The sequence below is a fragment of the Saimiri boliviensis genome, chromosome 10 (genome assembly GCF_048565385.1).
Source record: "Saimiri boliviensis isolate mSaiBol1 chromosome 10, mSaiBol1.pri, whole genome shotgun sequence".
NCBI classification, from domain to species: domain Eukaryota; kingdom Metazoa; phylum Chordata; class Mammalia; order Primates; family Cebidae; genus Saimiri; species Saimiri boliviensis.
The window spans coordinates 39,882,922-39,908,184 of NC_133458.1; the positions used below are offsets into that span (position 1 = coordinate 39,882,922).

At 38.6% G+C, this 25,263-nt stretch overlaps 1 protein-coding gene across 13 annotated transcripts in view; it reads right to left on the reverse strand.

The window, feature by feature from the left end:
* Positions 1 to 25,263, reverse strand: part of ST7 (suppression of tumorigenicity 7) — a 294,435-nt gene that overhangs the window by 170,204 nt on the left and 98,968 nt on the right. Inside the window, exon 2 of one of the 13 annotated variants that reach the window (XM_074379172.1) lies at positions 19,069 to 19,215. The exons of 11 other annotated variants lie outside the window; for them this stretch is intronic. The gene's annotated coding sequence lies outside the window, so the exon portion shown is untranslated. Of the gene's footprint in view, positions 1 to 1,651; positions 8,457 to 19,068; positions 19,216 to 25,263 lie in introns of those variants that run through there. One more of the 13 variants, XM_074379171.1, reaches the window with a different exon arrangement.

The window sequence follows — 25,263 nt, forward strand, 5'->3', positions numbered from 1 at the left end:
TTCAAACTCCTGACCTCAGGTGATCCATCTGCCTTGGCCTCCCAAAGTGCTGGGATTACAGGTGTGAGCCACCGCACCTGGCCAGGCAATATTAAATATTATTTTATTTCATGGTAATCACAAGATTAAATAAAAAATACATATATATGAAAAACACTATTTTAATTGTTTTAGAAACCCTGCAAACTATCATTTTAATAGAATTACTTTATTTACTATTAGCTTTCACACAAATTTACTATCCTTAAAATTACACTGTAGATTCTATTCTATTTAACATTATACCTTAAATATATTTGTCAAGCATTTAGTCTTCATATTTTTCATTGCAAAGACTTGACAAGATTATGTCATGTTGATGCAGCATTATTTACATACCAGTTTCCTTTCAATGAACATTGAAGTTAAACACTAGGGTCTGATCACCATGTGCACACATATTTTCAACTTTGCTGTAAGTTTGAGGTTTTTGTAATAAAATGTTGGAAAAACTTTCAAAAAATGAACAAGGACTTTACAGTTCATAGATAAGATTTTTCAGTCATATTGGTGCAAATCTATTTTGCCACTTTGCTACCATTACCATCCTTTTAAAAACTTACTGAAGGGCCGGGCGCGGTGGCTCAAGCCTGTAATCCCAGCACTTTGGGAGGCCGAGGCGGGTGGATCACGAGGTCGAGAGATCGAGACCATCCTGGTCAACATGGTGAAACCCCATCTCTACTAAAAATACAAAAAACTAGCTGGGCGTGGTGGCGCATGCCTGTAATCCCAGCTACTCAGGAGGCTGAGGCAGGATAATTGCCTGAGCCCAGGAGGCGGAGGTTGCGGTGAGCCAAGATCGCGCCATTGCACTCCAGCCTGGGTAACAAGAGCGAAACTCCATCTCAAAAAAAAAAAAAAAAAAAAAAAAAAATTACTGAACAAACATTTTGAATACTTTTTAAATCAATTTTTCTATTTCTTCCATTCATTCATGTAAAACTAAAAGAGTCCTATTATATATTCTATTCTATTTTCTGTTGGTCTGTCCAGAACATGATTTTTTTCCATTAATTTCATTCACTCATTAATTTCCAATTTATATTGCTATATAGTAAAAGATGTTGACACAACTAACTACTTTAAAAAAAAAAAAACCTGCTACCTAGCTTCCCAACACCACTGTAATCCTTCCTTATTGGGAGAAAACACATTTATCCTATCAAGTGCTTATATATTGTTAAATATATTTCTAGACTCAAGTATTGTTCCACCGATCTGTATTTATACTTGTTCATCATTATTACTCATTACCCTTTTCAGGAAAGGTTCTTAGGAAGCTTCCATGTTTATTTTTCCATTAGATCATCCTTTCAAGCCTGCCTCAAATTCCTAGAATGATTTTAACTGAAATGGTATTATATTCATAAATTAACTTTGAAAAGTATTTATATAAATTAAAACACTACACATATAGAATAGCATTATCACATATATTTCTATCATACATGTGATAATTTCACAGCATTTTGGCTTTCTAATACTTGTTCTCAGAATAAAGAAGCTTCATGCCGGTTTCTTAAAACTGTTATTGTTATATAACAACTTATCTGTAATTCTATTTCCATGTCCAGTCTTTACTTAAATCAGAACATACTTAAAAACCTACCTTTTCGGCCGGGCGCGGTGGCTCACGCCCGTAATCCCAACACTCTGGGAGGCCGAGGCGGGTGGATCATGAGGTCAAGAGATCAAGACCATCCTGATCAACATGGTGAAACCCCGTCTCTACTAAAAATACAAAAAAAAAAAAAAAAATTAGCTGGGCATGGTGGTGCATGCCTGTAATCCCAGCTGCTCAGGAGGCTGAGGCAGGAGAATTGCCTGAACCCAGGAGGCGGAGGTTGCGGTGAGCTGAGATCGCGCCATTGCACTCCAGCCTGGGAAACAAGAGCGAAACTCTGCTTCAAAAAAAAAAAAAAAAAAAAAAAATACCCACCTTTTCTTCTAACTGCAAATAAACCTAAAAAGAGGCAAGGTTTTCCACCTGAGCTGGAATTACAAAAGAGATAGAGGGAAATTAGTTCCAACCCATAATTATAGAAACATTTCCCTTATACAATGGTTCTGCAGTCATGAGTTACCTGACATCCTGCTTGCCTTCTCCACACTTCCTAATACAACTGATTCTGCTACTGATTCGTAGCTCTCAGGCCTATCTTGATCTCCATAACCCATAGACTCTTATTTTTGACCAGCCAGTATCTAACCCCACCCAAGGTCTGCATGCTTCAGCTACCTCCAGACTTTCCCACCAAAAGATCTCACTGCACTTGTGCCGACAGTTTACATTGATCAAACAATGTAAAATTCCAGAACAAAATTTTAACACTTAATCAGACAAATCCTAAATATGGGGGAAGTGTAAGGTCCACGATCAGAAATATATTAAGAGAAAACTAACAATTAGTTGGTGTGTAAGAATTTGATTGATTTTTTTGAGACAGAGTCTTGTTCTGCTGCCCAGGCTGGAGTGGGGTGGTGCAGTCTTGATTCACTGCAGCCTCAACCTCCTGAGATCAAGTGATCTTCCACCTCAGCCTCCTAAGTATCTGGGACTACAGGCACGTAGCTAATTGTTTTTTTATTTTTTGCAGAGACGAAGTCTCACCATTTAGCAGAGGCTAGTCTTAAAATCCTGGAGTCAAGTGATTTTCCCACTTTGGCCTCCCAAAGTGCTGGAATTACAGGTATAAGCCACCATGCCTGGCCAAGAATTTGATTTCAAGGGGAGATCCACAGTACTTCTAACCAGAGGCAGTATTTCTATGAAATATAGTCTCTGAGGGATGACATAATTGTCAACTCCAGGATAAGTTTAGATCTATATCTCTAAAATATTCATATATATTCATAAATATGCCAGAAATTCCATATATATTACATACATATATACATTCTCACATATACATATGAATAAAACTTTGCCATTATTTGTATCCATTCTAGCACATAAGACAGGCAAAGACATATTTATTGCCTTGACCACTATTCTCTTTTTAAATAATAACCTGTTCAAGGGATGGATCCAAGACGGCCAAATAGGAATAGCTCTGGAGTGCAGTTTCCAGCAAGAACAATGCAGAGGGTGAGTGAACACCACATTTCCAAACGAGTTACAGGTATTGATCGACTTATGACCTATGCAACTTAACAACCATTTGACTTTACGACCACAATCGCTAGCCACGACTGCTCTGCGTCTGGCAGCGCAAATGTTGCCCAGCTGGGCGTACGACGGTGCGGACCAGCTTCCGGCAGCACTACCATCTCCGTGTGCACCATTTCAACTGTTATCCCAGACTCGGTACAGCAATTTGTGTTTTGTGTCTTGGATATTTTTCATCAAACCCCTCCCAATATGTCTACCAAGAGGAATTGCCAATAAAATGTTTCGTACATGTTTATATATTTTGATATGTTTTGCAATTGGGAAAATGTTTCCTATGGTATTTTTTACACCTATATTTTGTATTTTTGTATGCACCTGTATTTTGTAATTTTGTATGTTTTTCAAATATTAAACCAGTTGTACTGTTAACACAGTGTTTTACTTAAACCTGACGAATGTAAAAGTAAGAAACAAAATGGTGTAGAAATGATACAAATGGCATAAAATGAACAAAGAAAATAATGATATATAACAATAATGAAAGAAAATTATGATAAAATATGACTTAAAGATTTTTATAACATCATTTCACAGTACTGTACATACAGCCTACTCAACTTACGACCAAATCATGTTACGACCGGTCTGTCGGAACCAATCGTGGTCATAAGTCGAGCACTTGCTGTATTACTGCCCACAGACCAGGAGATTCCCAGGCTGAAAAGTACCACAAGTTCCTAGCATGGCTGTATCAGCCAGTGCAGCAGGTCTCTGCACAAAAACTCACAGAAATCTGGGCAGCTGTTTCAGCTGGCACCTAGAATGCCTGGGAGACAGAGCCACCCATTCAACTGAAAAAAAGGGGGCTGAAACAGGGTGCCAGGTGATCTGGCTGGGCGGGTCCCATCCCCACAAAGACCAGCAATCTGAAACGCTCTGGATTGAGAGTTTCACAGCAAGCACAGCTGGACCCAGGACGGTACAGCTCTGTTGGAGGAAGGGCTTCCACCATTACCGAGGCAGTCTGCCATTACCAAGGCAGTCCTCCATTACTGAGGCAGACCGCCATTACCAAGGCAGTTCTTACTATACACCTATAAACAAAACCGCAAGGAAGTTCACACAGCAGCTGGGCAGAGCCCACAGCAACTCAGCAATGCCTCTGCTTGGAGACTGTGACTAAGCTACCTCCTTGCTGGGCAGTGCTGCTCTGAAAAAAGATAGCAGCACACCAGGAACTTATAAATAGAGCCCCACCTTCCCAGGACAGGGTACCTGGGAAAAAGGCAATTACGAGTTCCACTGCAGAAGACTTAAACATACCTGCCCAGCAGCTCTGAACAGAACAATGGAGCTCGCCGCTCAGCACTTGAGCTCCGACAAGGGACAGACTTTCTCCTGAAGCAGCTCCCTGACCCCCATATATCCAGAGTCACCTCATAAAAGAGAGCTCAGGCTGACATCTGGCAGGTATACTTCTGGGAAGAAGATAACAGAAGAAGAAACTGGCAGCAACCCTTACTGTTCTGCAGCCACCGCAGGTGATCCCCAGGCAAACAGAGTGGAGAGGATCTGGAGTGGATCTCCAGCAGTCCTACACCAGAGGGGCCTGACTGTTAGAAGGAAAACAAAAAACAGAAAGAAACAATTTCATCATCACAAAAAGGATGTCCACTCAGACCCTATCCTAAAGTCACCAACTACAAAGACCACAGGTAGGTAAGTCCTTGAAAATGAGAAGAAACCAGCGCAAAAAGGATGAAAACACCCAAAATCAGAATGCCTCTCCTCCTCCAGGGGATCACAACTCATCACCAGCAAAGGAACAAAGCTGGATGGAGAATGAGTCTGAAGAACTGATAGAAACAGGCTTCAGAAGGTGGGTAATAAAAATTTCTCTGAGCTAAAAGAACATGGTCTAACCCAATGCAAAGAAATTAAGAACCTTGAAAACAGGTTTGGCAAAATGCTAACAAGAATAAACAGCTTAGAGAAGAATATAAATGACTTAATTGAGCTGAAAAACACAACATGAGAACTTCGCGAAGCATACACAAGTTTCAATAGCCAAACTGAACAAGCAGGAGAAAAGATATCAGAAATTGAAGATCAATTCAATGAAATAAAATGAGAAGGCAATATTAGAGAAAAAAGAGTAAAAAGAAATGAACAAAGCCTCCAAGAAATATGGGATTATGTGAAAAGACCTAATCTATATTTGATAAGTGTACCTGAATGTGACGGAGAGAATGACTCCAAGCTAGAAAACACTCTTCAGGATATTATCCAGGAGAACTTCCCCAACCTAGCAAGGCAGGCCAACATTCAGGTCCAGGGAATACAGAGACCACCACAAAGATATTTCTCAAGAAGAGCAACCCCAAGGCACATAATCATCAGATTCACCAGGGTTGAAATGAAGGAAAAAATGCTAAGGGCCACTGGAGAGAAAGGTCAGGTTACCCACAAAGGGAAGCCCATCAGACTCACAGCAGATCTCTCAGCAGTAACCCTACAAGCCAAAAGAGAGTAAGGGAGTGGGGACCAATACTCAATATCCTTAAAGAAAAGACCTTTCAACCTAGAATTTCATATCTAGCCAAACTAAGCTTCATAAGTGAAGGAGAAATAAAATCCTTTACAAACAAGCAATTCCTGAGAGATTTCATCATGACCAGGCCTACCTTACACGAGCTCCTGAAAGAAGCCAGCCACTCTAATGATAAAAAGCATCAACACAATGAAGAAACTGCATAAACTAATAGACAAAACAACCAGCTAGCATCTAAATGGCAGGATCAAATTCACACATAACAAGATTAACCTTAAATATAAATGGGCTAAATGCTGCAATCAAAAGACACAGACTGGCAAATTGGATAAAAAGTCAAAAACCATCAGTGTGCTGTATCCAGGAAACCCATCTCACATGCATGGACACACATAGGCTCAAAATAAAGGGATGGAGGAAGATTTACCAAGCAAATGGAGAGAAAAAAAAAAAAAAAAAAAAAAAAGCAAGAGTTGCAAACCTAGTCTCTGATAAAATAGTCTTTAAACCAACAAAGATCAAAAGAGACAAAGAAGGGCATTACATAATGGTAAAAGGATCAATGCAACAAGAAGAGCTAACAATCCTAAATATATACGCACCCAAACAGGAGCACCCAGATACATAAAACAAGTTCTTCATGACTTACAAAGAGACTTAGACTCCCACACAATAATAGTGGGAGACTTTAACATCCCATTGTCAATATTAGACAGATCAATGAGACAGAAAATTAACAAGGATATCCAGGACCTGAACTCAAGCCTGGACCAAGCAAACCTAATAGACATTTACAGAATTCTCCACCCCAAATCCACAGAACATACATTCTTAGCACCACATCACACCTACTCTTAAATTGACCACATAATTGGAAGTAAATCACTCCTCAGCAAATGCAAAAGAACAGAAATCATAACAAACAGTCTCTCAGACCACGGTGCAATCAAATTAGAACTCAGGATTAAGAAACTAACTCAGAACTGCACAACTTCATAGAAACTGAACAACTGGCTCTTGAATGTTGACTGGATAAACAATGAAATGAAGGCAGAAAAAAAGATGTTCTTTGAAACCAACGAGAATGAAGCCACAACATAAGGAAATCTCTGAGACACATTTAAAGCAGGGTCTAAAGAAAAATTTATAGCAATAAATACCCACATGAGAAGCAAGGAAAGATCCAAAATTGACACCTTATCACCAAAATTGAAAGAGCTAGAGAAGCAAGATGAAAAAAACTCAAAAGCTAGCAGAAGACAAGAAATAACTAAGATCAGAGCAGAACTGAAAGAGATAGAGACACAAAAAAACCCTTCAAAAAACTCAATGAATCCAGGAGCTGGTTTTTTGAAAAGATCGACACAATAGACAGAATGATAGCCAGATTAATAAAAAAGAAAAGAAAGAATCAAACAGATGAAATAAAAACCGATAAAGGGGATATCACCACCAATTGCACAGAAATACAAACTACCATCAGAGATTACTACAAACAACTCTATGCACACAAACCAGTAAACCTGGAAGAAATGGATAAATTCCTGAACACTTGCACCCTCCCAAGCCTAAACCCTGAATAGGGTTTTAGGAAGAAGTCGAAACCCTGAATAGACCAATAATGAGGGCTGAAATTGAGGCAGCCATTAATAGCCTACCAACCCAAAAAATTCCAAGTCCAGACGGATTCACAGCTGAATTCTACCAGACATACAAAGAGGGTCTGGTATCAACTGCCTCTGAAACTATTCCAAACAATCCAAAAAGAGGGAATCCTTCCCAAATCATTTTATGAGACCAACATCACCCTGATACCAAAACCCGGCAGAGACTCAACAAACAAAAAGGTCAATATTCATGAAAACTTCAGGCCAATATCCATGATGAACACAGATGCAAAAATCTTGAATGAAATACTGACAAACTGATTGCAACAGCACATCAAAAAGCTTATCCATTATGATCAAGTAGGCTTCATCCCAGGGATGCAAGGCTAGTTCAACATATGCAAGTCTATAAACGTAATCCACCATATAAACAGAACCAAAGACAAAAACCACATGATTATCTCAATAGAGGCAGAGAAAGCCTACAACAAAATTCAAAAGCCTTTATGCTAAAAACTCTCAATAAACTAGTTATCAACAGAATGTATCTCAAAATAATAAAAGCGATTTACGACAAACTCACAGCCAATATAATACTGAATGGGCAAAAACTAGAAGCATTCCCTTTGAAATCTGGCCCTAGACAAAGGTGCCCTCTCTCACCACTCCTATTCAATATAGTATTGGAAGTTCGAGCCAGAGCAATCAAGCAAGACAAATAAATAAAGGGTATTTGATTAGGAAAGGAGGAAGTCAAATTGTCTCTATTTGCAGATGACATGATTGTATATTTAGAAGACCCCATCGTCTCAGCCCAAAATCTCCTGAAACTGATAGGAAACTTCAGCAAAGTCTCAAAATACAAAATCAATGTGCAGAAATCACAAGCATTCCTATACACCAATAACAAATTTAAAGAGAGCCAAATCAAGAACAAACTGCCATTCACAACTGCCACAAAAAGAATAAAATACCTAGGAATACAACTAACAAAGGATATAAAGGATCTCTTCAAGGAGAACTAAAACCACTGCTCAAGGAAATAAGAGAGGACACAAACAGATGGAAAAACATTCCATGCTCATGGTTAGGAAGAATCAATATTGTGAAAATGGCCATACTGCCCAAAGTAATTTACAGATTCAATGCTATCCCCATCAAGCTACCTATGACCCTCTTAACAGAACTGGAAAAAAAAAAAAAAAAAAAAAAAAAAAAAACACCTTAAACTTCATATGGAACCAAAAGAGAGTCTGCATAGCCAAGAAAATCCTAAGCAAAAAGAACAAAGCTGGAGGCATCACACTACATGACTTCAAACTATATTACGAGGCTACAGTAATCAAATCAGCATGGTACTGGTACCGAAACAGAGATATAGACCAGTGGAACAAAACAGAGGCCTTGGAGGCAACAACACAAATCTACAACCATTGATCTTTGACAAACCTGACAAAAACAAGCAACGGGGAAAGAATTCCCTGTTTAATAAATGGTGTTGGGAAAACTGGCTAGCCATGTGCAGAAAACATAAACTAGACCACTTTCTGACACCTTATACTAAAATTAACTCCAGATGGATTAAAGACTTAAACATAAGGCCTAACACCATAAAAACCCTACAAGAAAACCTAGGCAAAACCATTCAGGACATAGGCATAGGCATAGGCAAGGACTTCATGACTAAAATACCAAAAGCATTGGCAACAAAAGCCAAAACAGACAAAGTGATCTAATTAAACTCCAGAGCTTGTGTACGGCAAAAGAAACAATCATTACAGTGAACTGACAACCAACAGAATGGGAAAAATTTTCTGCAATCTACCCATCTGACAAAGGGCTAATATCTAGAATCTACAAAAAACTAAGATTTATAAGAAAAAAAACAAACCCATTCAAAAGTGGACAAAGGACATGAACAGACACTTTTCAAAAGAAGACATATATGAGGCCAACAAACATATGAAAAAATACTCATCACTGGTCATTAGAAAAATGCAAATCAAAACCACATTGAGATACCATCTCACGCCAGTTAGAATGGTGATCATTAAAAAATGTGGAGACAACAGATGATGGAGAGGATGTGGAGAAATAGGAACATTTTTACACTGCTGGTGGGAGTGTAAATTAGTTCAATCACTGTGGAAGACAGTATGGCAATTCCTCAAGGACCTAGAAACAGAAATTCCATTTGACCCAGCAATACCATTACTGGGTATATATCCAAAGAATTATAAATCATCCTATTATAAAGACACATGCACACTTATGTTCACTGCAGCACTGTTTACAATAGCGAAGACCTGGAACCAAACCAAATGCCCATCGATGATAGACTGGACAAGGAAAATGTGGCACATATACACCATGGAATACTATGCAGTCATAAAAAATGATGAGTTTGTGTCCTTTGTAGGGACATGGATGAATCTGGAACCATCATTCTCAGCAAACTGACACGAGAACAAAAAAAAAAGCAAACACCGCATGTTCTCACTCATAGGCAGGTGTTGAACAATGAGAACACAGGGACACAGGGAGGGGAGCATCACACACTGGGGTCTGTTGGGGGGGACTAGGGGAGGGACAGCAGGGGTAGGGAGGTTGGGGAGGGATAACATGGGGAGAAATGCCAGATATTATTGACGGGGGGATGGAGGCAGCAAACCACATTGCCATGTATTTAGCTATGCACCAATCCTGCATGTTTCGCACATGTACTCCAGAACCTGTTCAAAAGCAGAAACTATATCTATTATTTCTGTTTTATTTTTAATTTTTGTGGGTACACAGTAGATATATAAGATACATGAGATATTTTGAAACAGCCATGCAGTGAGTAATAATCACCTCAGGGTAAATGAGGTATCCATCACCTCAAGCACCTATCTTTGGTGTTGCAAACAGTCCAGTTATACTCTTTCAATTATTTCTAAATGTATAATTAAATTATATTTTATTATAGTCACCCTATTGTGCTAGAAAATACTAGGTCTATTCATTCTTTCTATTTTTAACCATCCCCACGTCCCCTATATCCCCATCACTACCCTTCCCAACCTCTGGTAACCATCCTTGTATTCTCTATCTCCATTACTTCAACTGTTTCAATTCTTAGCTCCTAAAAATAAGTGAGACCACGTGAAGATTCTCTTTCTGTGCCTGGCTTATTTTCACTTAACATAATGACCTGCAGTTCTTCTGTTGCAGATGACAGGATCTCATTCTTTTTTATGGCTGCATAGTACTCCGTTGTGTATATATACCACATTTTCTTTATCCATTCATCTGCTGATGGATACTTAGGTTGCTTTCAAATCTTGGCTATTGTGAATAGTGCTACAATAAACATGGGAGTGCAGTATATCTGCTATTTCTTTGATACCATCCCACAGTAGTTGTTGAAGAAATATGACCAATCTATTGACTTAAAAGCTGAGTAAAATTTTTCTACATTGCGATTTCTCATAAAACATAGGATGGATATAAAAATAGAATTTATAATCCTTAAGTATTTCCCTTTTTTTGATAACGAGCTTCCTCTTAAGAATTATGATGCTCAATTTTGCCATAATGAACTATGAAATCAAAACAAATTCAGTCTTCAAGTAAAGCAGCACCATGTTCCTTCCTGAAAAAGAAGTCTCCATAACAACCAATAGAAAAGATATAGCAGATGGTATTAAATAGAACATACTCAAAGTTTTCCACATCAAGTGTTTTTATGCAAACTGGTCATTAATTTCCAAAGACAGATAAAGCTTTAAAAAATCTTATTTATATTTCACTGGAAAATAAAAATAAAAACTACCATCATGCAAACTTTATGGAAAATAACTGCTTTGTGCAAAACGAAAATGTGTTATTGAATTTTCTATCTTATTTAGATAAATAACCTGACTGGCTAAGGAACAATTGAGTTCCAAGAGGCAAAAACACGTGTTTCCGATTACTCATTCACCCAGGTGAATCAATATTCCTGATTCTCTTGCCATCCACTAATAAACATAACAATAAAGAATTAAAAAGTAGAAACCTGTGAAAAATTAGTTTGCTTTTTAATGACAGCATATCTAAATCCTGACATATGTGGCCCCCACACAAGAAACAGTCATCATAAGTCAGAGGAGTGAAATCAACTGAGGTTCTGCAAAACATCCCATTCAGATAGAATTACTATAGCTACCAGACTTTACAGGTGGTAACTGAAAAACATAGAAAGGGATTTTGATTTTTAACCCTTTTACTTTATAGCACAAATTCTTAGTCCCAGATAATTAATATGACAGGCCCATGTTCACATACTACATAGTCAAGGAACTCAGGTTCCTTGATTCTTTCTACATCAAGATCTCTTTCTACTTCACTAGCTCTTTTCCTCAATAAAGAAGTTTCTTATACTATATTCAAATGAATGATTTAGTATGGGTCTGAAATATCTTAATATCTAATAATGTTAGACATCTTCAATGGGGCAATTATTTGTTGTGTTTGAGCACTTGAAGTCAACTAGCCAAGCATAAACATGTTAGCACATAACTCAATCATACATCTCTTATTAGGAGAAGCCCTAACTCACAGCATGTAAACAAGTATCTTACAACTTCCTAAGACTTAGTTCTTAATTTTAAAAATTCACATTGAATCAACAATATGGAAAAAGTATCAATTATATACAAAACATAAGGCTGAGCACCATGTGAAAAACAAGATAGTAAAGAAAACAGTCCCTGACCTAAGAAATTTTCAAATCTAGTTTTAGTTTTATACCAGGTTAGCTATCACTCACAGATGCAGGCAAAAAGAAAGTCCCTTTTAAATATATAAACAAGAATAAATTGAGTTATTGTATTTGAATACATAAGTATAATGACATAAATTTGGAAGTGAAATACACCTCTAAGAATGTATATGAAAACCTTTAAATCGGCCACAATTTAAAATAATTACATTTTAATAGTCTACCTTTCAAAATCATTAGAGAAAAAATATAAAGACTCAATGAAAACTAAACCTAAAGCTTTAGATCATCCACAAACAGATAAGCACCCACTGTACTTTACCTCAGATACTGACACAATATTGAAATGGGCAGGATCAGAGCTAGGACCCTTCAATACACCACCAGCATCCTCCCTCAGGGTGACACTGATGTGAAATAACCTCTCATATATGTCATCTCTTATATGTGTAATTGAGCATCGTAATTCTTAAGAGGAAGCCAATTATCAAAAAAGGAAAATACTTTAGAATTATAAATTCTATATTCATATCCATCCTGTGTTTTATGAGCAATCACAAAGTAGTAAAATTTTACTCAGCTTTTAAGTCAATAGATTGGCCACATGTCTTCAAGATCCTTGTGTAAGGATCTTGTGTGAGATCTTTTCTACTTTACACTTTCTTCTATTTATCTTCTTTAATCTCACGTAACTCTCACAACTCTGGACAATAAATATCAGCACTGCACAAAAACCCTTTTATCACCTGGCACAGCATTCCCATCTCACCTAGTGTGATTGTTAATGCTTGATTGGATTAAAGGATGCAAAGTATTGATCCTGGGTGTGTCTGTGATGGTGTTGCCAAAGGAGATTAACATTTGAGTCAGTGGACTGGGGAAGGCAGACCCACCCTTAATCTTGTGGGCATAATCTAATCAGCTGCCAGCAAATATAGAGCAGGCAGAAAAACATGAAGACAAGATAGGCCTAGCCTCTCCCATGCTGAATGCTTCCTGCACTCAAATATCGGACTCCAGGTTCAGTTTTGTGTCTCTGACTGGCTCTCCTTGCTCCTCAAGCTTGCAGATAGGCTATTTTGGGACCTTATGATTGTGTAAGTTAATACTTAATAAACTCCCCTTTATATACATGTATACGTATATCTATCCTATTAGTTCTGTCCCTCTAGGAAACCCTGACTAATAAACCTAGTTAATTAAGCTGGAGCAAAAAGTCCCACTGCCAGTTTCAACAGAAAGGAGGAAGAATACCAGAAAGGGGGAGATGTGTAATTTACCCAGATATGAACACCAAAAGCACCTGATATTTTATTAAATAAATAAATTCACACTACCCAAATGAGCAAATAAGGACTTACAAAGGTTAAGTACAGTGTAGTGGTTAGAACATAGGCTATTGGTGACAATGACCTGAGCGCAAATCCTGGATCCAGTAAAGAAAAGTTGTGCAATCTGGGATTATTCACTCAATATCTGCACCTAAGTTTCTTCATGTATAAATCTGGGGATAATCCCAGCACTTTGGGAGGCCAACGCAGGAGAATCACCAGAGGTCAGCAGTTAGAGACCAGCCTGGCCAAATGGCGAAACCCCATCTCTACTAAAAAAAACAAAAAATGAGTCTGGTGTAGTGGCACACCCCTGTAATTACAACTATGTGGGAATGTGAGGGAGTAGAATCACTTGAACTCAGGAGGCAGAGGTTGCAGTGAGCCGAGATCACACCACTGCGCTATAGCCTGGGCAACAGAGCAAGACGCCATCTCAAAAGAGAAAAACAAACAAACAAAAAAAACTAAGAAGAAAAAACAAATAAACAAACTGGGGGGATAACAATTGTATATACATGTTAAAAAGGATTAAATCAATCAAACTGAATCCTTGCTATAGTGAGTTACTTCTTAGTAATTGAACAATTACTGGGTGACTATTAATCACTAGTGTACATAATTCTGATTACCTCAATTAAACTGTCCAAGACCATGCATCTAATAAGAAGTGGAGAAAAAAATGTTAATGTAGGACCAAGGAATGCATGGCTGGGGTTTCTTATACTACATTACCACCACATACAATTTGTAACATTCCTAACTCATCTGCTTTTCCTTGTGTGTAGCCCATATTTATTCATCTTTGCAAAGAAATATCATGAGATGGATGTATTACTGAAATCCAAAAGTATTTGCTGCATTTTCCTGGCATGTCCAGCAGAGAGTTCAATAACAAATATCTGTCAGACACTGGTTGTTGTTTTTTTTTTAAAAAAAAAATGTGCTGGGGAAATGCTCACATAGAACTCAGTAGGTGAAACTGTTTTGTTCTTCACCCATGAAGATCTATTAGTCAAATTACCAAATAAACCAAAAACCAAAACCCACACTTTAAGCACTGCACATTTATAGTACAAAGTGTGATAAAGGAATAGCCTAACGAAGGCAAAATTCACTTATATTTTTTGTTCATGGGGTCCTTCTAAGAAGAAAAGGAAAACACAACAATAAATGTCACCTGCTAAGTAGATTACCAGCTCAACTCTATCCACCTCCACCTCAGGATGCATGTGCGATGTATTGTGTCACAGGCATAGTAGTAAGGAGCAGTTCCTGATCTCTGAAGGATTTTATGAGACTTGAGCTGCAGCACTAGAGGACCGGCTTGACAATTCCAAAAATAGAGAAGGTTGGTAGAAAGACACAACCTTACTGAACAATGCCTCCACTTCACTGGCTGTGTTCTTTTGTGGTTTAGTTTCACATAAGCAAAGCATACTTAAAGGAATGTGTGCACAGGTTTTAAAATACAATATGTAGAGAGTGCTCAGAGTGTGGGAAAGCTAGCGAAGGTCAAAACTGTCTAGATGGCTGGGAGCGATGGCTCACGCCACCCAACACTTTGGAAGGCCAACACTTTGGGAGGCCAAGGTGGGCAGATCATGAGTTGAGGAGTTTGAGACCAGCCTGGCCAACATGGTGAAACCCCATCTCTACGAAAAATACAAAAATTAGCTGGACCTCATGGCACATGCCTATAATCCCAGCCACTCCGGAGGTTGACACAGGAGAACTGCTTGAACCCAGGGAGTGGGGGTTGCAATGAGTAGAGATTGCACCATAGCAATCCAGCCTAGGTGACAAAGCAAGACTCTGTCTCAACACACACACACACACACACACACACACACACACACACGCACCCCTGGGTGACAAAGCAAGACTCCATCTCAAAACACACACACACACACACACACACACACACACACACACAACCTGTCTAGACCTCTCCTTTAGTACATCACTCTCCCACACCATACATAACTCTATCTTCCCTCCCATGTAATTACTTCCCACCCATGATAAACTATGAGAGCAGCTGCATTTGACCATTCTATTTCCAATATCTAGCCAGTTTCTGGAACTTGGAAAGTACTCTATCAACAGTTGCTGACTGAAGGGTGGCCAGAAGGAGGTGGCTTGCTGAGACCCAAGGGACTGCCACAGTGGTGGGCTGGGATGAAGATAAAGCAGTGCAAATTTGGCAGCTCAAAGCTATGATAAGAGGACTGTGCCTCTCTCCCCCTAGCTCTAGTCATTGTTGCAAGGCAAGATCCAGAAGTGCAAGCAGCAAATGGAAATACCAAGAAGCTTCAAAGGACCAGGGCAAAGATCACTGTGAGTAACAGAGCTGATGTCCCTAGCAAGGGTGGTCCATGTATAACTCTGGCACCTTCCAGAACATCGAAAAACACTAAACGAGTTAAAAGCCCAGAAATGGCTTCCCAGGAGATGAGGAGTTTTAGTGCAATTGATCTGATGCCCCAATCATGCTTCGATAGCTTCCTGGAGTAGACTGTGGCTTTTACAAATTATTTGGGTTTGAGTAGGAGATTTAGTTTCCTTCGTTAAAACAATGTGCTCTGTAAAAACTGTCTGGCTTTTTTTCCTTAATTTAAACTTTCTCTACAAAGAACAACAAACAAACTAAATGCTCAACAACAGTAAAATGATTAAGTATTCCATGCAATGGAATATTACATAGCCATTTAAAATGTTGTCTTTGAGTAATAGTTGATAAGATATAGAAAAGAGTCAGAATGCTAAGTAGAAAATGGAGGATATAAAATTGTACATAAAGTATGAAGCATCACACTGACTATATTTTTTAAAGACTGGAAGAAAATATTACTTCTTGGCATTGGGATTATAAGTGGTTGTATACAAATTCTGTACTTTTCAATTTGTCTACAGTGAAGATATTTTATTTATGATTAAAAAAAGTTATTATTAAAAAATGATACCTAATGAGAATAATCACTTTCCTGAAACAAGTAACTACCAGTATCAGACTGAAAGTTGCAAAGGTATAACTCCAAAATCCTTTCTAGTGGTTCATAGGGGAAAAAAAATCAGCTGAAAGCCAGACTTATCAATCAACCCGTTTAGTTTCCTATAAATGGGGTTCAGGTGCTAGTACAACAGGTCCTGGAGGAAAGACAACATTTGCAGTTGAAATACACACCTACAAAAAAAAAAGTGATGTTAAGGATGACTTACTTATGGCCCTTTATATAGCACCACAGCAACAAGTGATGGAGTTTTTTGGTTTTTAAATCTTCCCTTTCATATCTGCCATGTGAAATAATTCTGGGAAACCAGATCAGAATCACAAGGCCTTGGACACTAACGCTTTTACTTGAGAACAGTGCATAAATTATTGATGATACAGAGGCTGCACTGTGTTCAAAGAGTCTGCAGCAGATGAAAAGCTTTTATTTTGGTAAGAAGAGAATGGGAATAAAAACATGTGGGTGGCTAGACTCTACGAAGAGTTGCCAACCTTCAAATTTCCTTTGGCTTTGTTTTATGTCCTTCTCTATTTCCTTCAGATAATTTATGTTGGTTAATGGCACTCTCATCCACCCAGTTCCTCAAGCTAGGAACTTGGGACCCATCCTTGATGTCTCTGTCTCCCTCACTCCCCACACTCAACCCAACAAGCTCCATCAGCTCTACCATCCAAGTATGCTCTGAACGAATCCTCCTCTCTCCCTCTCCACCTTGACTATCCTAGTCCAGGCCACCATCACTTCTCATCTTACACAAGGAATTCCTAGCAGTCTCCTGCTTCCACTTCCGCTCTATTCCCTCCAGTCTACTTTCCATATAATACAAACAATGGACTCTGCTGAGTTTTAAAGTTCTTCAGTGTCTTCTCATGCATTCAGAATTCAGATTCCACACCATGGATATGAGCCCATGTGTGACCTAGCCCCTGCCTCTGTTTCTTTCTGAATGGGCAAAGCTCAAGTTATTTCCCTCTCAGGGCCTCTACACATGCTGAGGCCCTCTCTGTAACGCTCTTCCCTTATAAACCTGACGTCCTGGAAGCCTACACCTTAAACCTCAACTCCTCAGAAGGGCTTTCTCTGACCACCTTATCTGTGTTGAGACCAATTAGCCTCCATCTCTGCACCCTATTAGGTAAATACATATGTGTTGCTTATTTGTCCATTGTCTCCTATAACCATTAAACTATAAGTTCCACGAGAGAAGGAACCATTTCTATCTTGTTCACTGTTGTATCTCTAGCAGTTAAACACGGTATGTTTTAATGAAATGAAGAATACTTTGTTTCATCTGTAATTTGTGGTATTTCTACTAGTACAGTTGACCTTTGAATCACAAATTTGAACTGTGCAGGTTTGTTTACACATGAATTTTCTGCAATAAACATATTGGAAAAAAACTGTTGAAGATTTACAACAATTTGAAAAAACTCAAACCGTATAACCTGGAAATAATTTAAAAATTTTAAGTTAGGTATGTGTCATGAATGCATAAAATATATATGGACACTAGTCTAATAAATATATCATTCACTACTACAAATATTTTATCAAAAGTTAAAATTTATCAAAACTCACACACACAAACACAGACCATACATGGCACCATCCACAGTCGGAAGAAATGTAAACAATTGTAAAGATGCAGTATGAAATCAGAACTGTATAAAATTAACTGTAGTACATGCTGTGCTATAATAATTTAAAACAATATAAAAATTAACTGTAGTACATGCTGTGCTGTGTAGTAATTTCATAGATACTTCTGGTGCTATTGAGATGCGTCTATTTGGAGGACTGGCTTAAAACAACATGTGACACTAATCATCTCCATGGGAGCAGTCTGTCTCTCCAGTAAATTGCTTATCATAGCAATAGGTGACCTCTCACAGGTCTGGCATATTTTTCATCATGTTTAGTGCAATACTGTAAATTACTAATAATACCATGGAACCCATACAAAGTGCCACCAGTGATGCTGGAAATGACCCCAAGAAGCAGAGAAAAGTCATGACATTACAAGAAAAAGTTGAATTGCTTGATCTGTGACTGAGGTCTGCAGCTGTGGTTGCCCACCATTTCGAGATACATGAATGTGGTAAGTATCATTGTAAAAAATAAAAATAAAATGAAATTTGTGAAGCTGTCACTACAGCTATGCCAGTAGGCACAAAAAATATATACATTTTGCAAAATATCTTTTTATCTCCTATTGAAAATGCAGCTTTTATTTGGGTGCAGGATTGCTTAAGAAGGGCACACCTGTGGACTATAGTATGATTTGAGAAAAAGTGAAGTTATTATATGACAACTTAAAGCAAAAGGAAGATGAAGGATCTAAAGCTGGGGAATTTAACGCTAGTAAAGGACAGTTTGATAATTTTAGAAAGAGGTCTGGCTTAAGAAATGTCAAGATAACATGAGAAGTTCTGCCAACCAAGAGGGAGCAGATGAGTTCCCAGGTGCCATTAAGAAAATCGTTGAAGAGAAAGGATACCTGCCTCAACAGGTTTTCAATGTAGACAAAAGTGCTTTATTCTGGGGATAAAAATGCCACAAAGGATATTAGTAAGAAGGAGAAGGAATCACCAGGATTTAGAATAGGATTAGGTGAATTCTACTGTTTTGTGCAAATGCAGTTGGGTTTATGATCTGGACTGCCCTTACCTATAAAGCTGCTGATGGCCAAGTCTTGAAGGGAAAAGGTAAACACCAGCTGCCAGTTTTTAACTTTACAACAAGAAGTCCTGGACAATGAGAACCCTTTTTCTGGACTGGTTCCATCAATGCTCTCTCCTTGAAGTCAGGAAGTATCTGCCAATAAAGAACTGCCTTTTAAAAGGTCTTTTGATATTGGACAATGAAGTGGTCTACTTACCTCCAAACACAGTGTCTCTAATTCAGCCTCTAGAACATGGAATCATAAAGACCTCTAAGGCTCATTACACACAGTACTCTCTGGAAAGGACTGTCAGCGCTATGGAGGAAAACCCCAACAAGGGGAACATAATGAAAGTCTGGAAGGATTGTATCATTGAAGATGCTATCACTGCTACAGAAAATACAGTGAAAGCCATCAAACCTGAAACAATAAATTCCTGCTGGAGAAAACTGTGTTCAGATGTTGTGCATGACTTCCCAGAATTTACGACAGAGCCTATCAAGGAAACCATGAAAGAGACCGTAGATATGGCAAAAAAGAATCGGTGGGTGGGGTGGGGTGGGTAAAGGGTTTTAAGATACAGATCTCAGAGAAATTCAAAATCTAATAGACACCACACCAGAGGAATTAAACAGAAGACAACTGGATAAAGATGAGTGCTTCCGAACCAGTGCCAAATGACGGAGACGTAGAAATGCCAGAAAACAAACTGACATTAGATAATCTAGCAGAAGATTCTGATTATTCAAGACTGTTTTTGGTTTCTTTTACAACATGGACCATTCTATGATCTGGATGCTGAAACCTGCAAATTGGTACTATATACAAACATTTTTAGATAAATGACAAAGCAAAAAATCAGACAGAAATTATGATGTATTTCTGCAAAGTTATACAGAATGTGCCTGCCTCTCCTGCCTCTCGTTTCACCTCCTCCCTCTCTGTCACCCGTGAGACAGCAAAATCAATCCCTCCTTTTTCTCCTCCTTCTCAGCCTCCTCAATGTGAAAGTGATGAAGAAGAAGAAAACCTTTGTAATGATCCACTTCCACTTTTAATAAATAATGGGTAATGGAAATATCTAGGGATTTAGAATTTAAACAAGGAAGAGTAAATATATTTTCTCTTCCTTATGATTTTTTTTTTTTTTTTTTTTTTTTTTTTGAGACAGAGTTTCGCTCTTGTTACCCAGGCTGGAGTGCAATGGCACGATCTCGGCTCACTGCAACCTCCGCCTCCTGGGTTCAGCCAATTCTCCTGCCTCAGCCTCCTGAGTAGCTGGGATTACAGGCACGCGCCACCATGCCCAGCTAATTTTTTGTATTTTTAGTAGAGACGGGGTTTTACCATGTTGACCAGGATGGTCTCGCTCTCTCGACCTCATGGTCCACCCGCCTCGGCCTCCCAAAGTGCTGGGATTACAGGCGTGAGCCACCGCGCCCGGCCATGATTTTCTTAATAACATCTTTTCTCTAGTTTATTTTATTGTGAGAATATGGTGTATAATACTTATTTTAAAAATATGTGTCAATTGACCATTTATATTATTAGTAGGGTTTCCAGTCAAGTAGGCTACTAGTAGTTAAGTTTTGTGGGAGTCAAAAGTTATATGCAGATTTTTGACTGCACAGGTATTATCCCTAACCCCTGCATTGTTCAAGGGTCAACTGTATATTAATAATGCAAGACAGAAACTAAATCCCTGACTTCTAAGCTGATTTCTGAAGTCACTGTTTACTTCTGCATTTGATTTCTCAACATGCCCTCTCAGGCCAATTTTTAGAATAAAAATTTGGCATGGAGACTTATAACCACAAAAAACATCCCCAGCCTCCAAATACCTGGTATTAAGCTAGCTAACCTAGGCTCATATGTCACAGACTTCACATTACATCTATTTAATCCAAATCCTTTAATTATTGCCAGCCCAGGAAGCTAACTGACAATGCACAGAGCATAAACTGCCAGACACTTGATTAATGTAAAACTGGATTGCAGCTAGACATGTACATTTGCATGGTTCTAAAATTTTCCTAGAGGACTCTCTAAATATAATTCTATCATGTGAATACCATATTACAGGGCCCTTCAGACAGATTCTGGGCATGATTCAGTTCTTGCAATCAAATGCTCTATTTGGTAAAACAATCCATCTCATAAACAATACTGTCACTGGCTGTAATTAAGTTGTTCTGATGAAACATACAATTCCCAGGTTCCAACTGTTTCCTCTGTCATAACCACTATTTCTAAATCCTCTTTGCTTAAATGTTTAAAATTTTCAACTAATAACTTCAAATGGGGCTTTACCTAGGGAAAAAAGATGAGTGGGAGGAATCATTCTGAAGGATGAACCCATGAGAATGCCAAAAACAATGGGCTTCCCTGGTTTTTAATGACCGATGTCCTTAGTATTTTGTTCAATGTTTCCAATGCAATTTAGATCCAAGACTATATAGTACAAATACTAACTCCTCCAGAAAACTTTGCTATAATTGTATATATTTACTTAATATTCAATATGCGGCAGGCTCTGTGATTAAATCCTCCTGGCCAACACTCTTAGGTGGGTACAATATCATCCTCCATTTCATATATGAAGAAGAGGCTCAGAGAGATAAATAATTTAAAATTAAAACTGCAGTAAATATAAGGACAGGGTTTTGAACCCATTCAGTCCATGTACTTAATAACTACTTTATGGTCATGAATACATGAATGAATGCTGCATCTACAGAGAATTCCTGAGGTGTCATCTAGACTTTTATCACATTATACCTGTCATTCTACCTTTTTTAAATTCTAAATCCCTCCATGTTTCCATTACCCATTATTGCACAATCGCCATTACGTCACAAAATAAAGACACATTTACTTGGTATAAGGTATAGTCTAGGTTCTGTCCTAGGTACTGGTAAAAAACAAAACAAAACAAAACAGGAGAAAGCCTCATTTCTGGTAGACTAACTAGAACACAGTACAGGAATAACAAGTGGTACTGTGTGGGAGCAGCAGTGACCAACTATGTCCCTGAGAGAAGCTAAAAAAGGCTTCATGGAAGTAACACATGAGCTGGAATGCAAAGGACAAGCACAGATTTACCAAGCAGAAAAGGGAAGAAAAGGCATTTCAGTTAGAGGGAAAACACTTTGCAGAGGTGTGAAACTGCAAGCATATGGTCTTTTAGATGAAAAGCAAGACTTAATAGAGAAGTTGGAGTTGGCAGTGTCCTAGAGGAGACAGAAAAACTAAGCCTTGCCGGACAGGCTGAATACAGACAGGAAAGGGTCTTACATGCTGTGGGAAGGAAACAGGGCTCAGCCTACAGGTGATGGGGAGCTGTTAGAAAAGTAGCACGACATAGGGGGAAAAGCACTACCAACAGACAGATATGGGTCTGACTCTTCCTTATACCACTTACAGGGGGCTGGTTTTCAGCAAGGTACATAATTTCACTAAACCACAGTTTCCTCATCTGCAAAACATAGATAACATATTCCTCATGGGACTGGTGTAAAGTGTGAATGAATACATTATCGATCTACATGAAACAGCTGGTACAAAACAACTGCTCAACACATGCTGGTTGTTTTCACCACTGGCTGTTACAACCTCTCTAGAACTTGATTTCCCTTTAACTGAAAGGTACATCCTGAAAAGGTAGAATCCACTAAAAACTTGAAAGCCAGAGATGGTCCCTGTCTCCCTCAATCTCAGCACAGAGCTTAGTATTTTGTGAATAAATTTATTCATTCCACAGATTTCACTGGTCAGCAATAAGGTGTCAGGTCTTGACCTAATGCCAAGCATACAACGGGCCAAGCAGATAAAAACCCCTGTCCTTGTGGAGCTTTCATTTGGGAATGGGAGGCTAGAAAGAGGGGAAGATAGATAATATGCATTAGTAGGTAAATTGTATGATCTATTAGAAGGTGATAAGTGCAATGGAGGAAAATTAAATAGGGTAAGAGAGAGAAAGTGCTAGCAAGTAAAATAGTCAGGGCAGGCCTCATTGAGAAGGTACCATTCGCTCAGAAGGTACCATTCGCTCAAAGACTTAAAGAAATAAAGGAATGAGCAATGCAGATATGAAGAAAGAGGGACCACAAAGCTCAAAGACCCTACAGCAGCAGTGTACCTGGTATATCCAAGGACAGCAGGCAGGCCTATGTGACTACAGCTGACTAGGAAGAGGGAGTATTATGGAAGGTAACATCAGAAATGTAGCATGGCCAGATCTGGTAGGGCTCTAATTCTGAGGGTGATGGAAAGCTATTGGAGTGTTTAAGCAGAAGTGTGACAAGGTCAGACTGGAGTTAGAAAAAGCTCTCTCTGGTTAATGGGAAGCAAAGGTGAAAACAGTATCACCAATAATAAGACTTCTGTAGTAATCTAGGCATAAGATGTTGTCTTTGACCATGGTAGTAATGGTGGAGGCAATGATGACACATTTGAAGGTAAAGCCAACACCACTTACTGGCAGTTCATGTAGCATGTCAGAAATAAAGGAGTCATGGATAACCTCAAAGCATTTGGTCTCAATTACTAGAAGGATGGAACAGTCACAACCTGAGAAGGTGATGAGTGGGTGAGTAGTAGGTGGGAGAGGCATCAGAAATCAGTTTTGGAACACATCTCACAAATAGAGGTATTTGTGGGACATCCAGCTGAAGATGTTGCCTAGACCACTGGATGAGCAGGTTTGAGTTCAGAGAGGCCTAGACTAGAGATACAAATTTGGGAGCTGTCTGCAAATAAATGGTATTTAGAGAGGTAAGACTGAATGAATGAACAAACATTAACTTTGAAATCATGGAACCCTGGATTTGACTCTTGGCACTGACAACTGTTGAGTAACCTTATAGAAGCATCTTTAAATGTTTTCTGAATTCCTTTTCCCCTGAATGATATGGCATGATAAAACCCCTACCTTAGGGGTCAAGGCAGGCTGATCACTTTTGGTTCAAGAGTTCAAGCAGCCTGGACAACATGGTGAAAACCCATCTCTACTAAATTTCTTTTTACAAATTAACTGAGTGTGGTGATACACACCTGTAATCCCAATTACTCGGGGGCTGAGGCATGAGAATTGCTTGAATCCAGGAGACAGAGGTTGCAGTGAGCCGAGCACATGCCACTGCACTCTGTCTCAGAAAAAAAAAAAGAAAAAAAGAAAAGGAAAAAACCACTTTAGGGATTTACATGCATACACAAAGCACCTAGAAGGTATCTATTACACGTCAGGCTTTCAAACGGTGCTGACTTTATCAGGCTTTTAAGCAAATGAGTGATGTTAACAAATTTGTTAGAAAAATACCCTCATGCAACCCAATCCCTGCCACTAAAATGAAACATTCCATCAGATATGTAAATCAAAACTCCAACAATCCCCTTTCTCTTCTTCATGAAGCCAAAGAGAAAAAACATCTGAGAGAGAAGGAAAGGGGAAAGGTAAGTGTTTAAGAACCTATCCCAGGGATGTGTACTGAGAAAGAACAACGTATGTTGAAAACTAAATAACGACAAGAGGCAGAGTGGTTCAAGAGGCAGAGTAAGTCCTAGTCCTAGAGTCCCTGATAAGAGTGTGTCCTCTCGAAAACTCTTTGACCCTGAAAAATGCAAATGTAATTAAGGAAAACTGGCTAAGAAGTTAAGAAATACATATCACCATCTTCATCCTCAGACACAAAAGGCCTTAACACCCAACTGGAATCTCCGCAAGTGAATGGATATAACACTTGCTATCTTACAGGGGTGTGGTAATGTTGTTTTACAAGTTTAGACTTAAAAATTAATAGCACTAGTAACAAAATCTGAGCAACTGAAGCAACATTTATGAAACAATCTGAGAGACTGCAATGAATAACAACATCTATGCCTTACAATGGTGGACTGTAGACAATCACTTCTTCACCTTGGGAGATGAGGTCAGGCTCCCTTTAGACCTCATTCATGACAAGCTTTCATTGGTTAAAGGCAATTAAACAATACAGGAAACTCCCTGACCTTTTCTGAGAAGGCTTGTTGACTTGGGAATATGAGGCAGTTATCAGAAAAGTAATAAGTTTAATCAAGTAAATATTTCTTGACCTGAAAATTTAATTTGTCTCAAACATATATGACTTCTTCAAATAGCAGATAGAATTTTCTTAGGCCACAGTGGAAAAACTGAAAAGGAATAGTCTCAAAGGTTCCAGCAA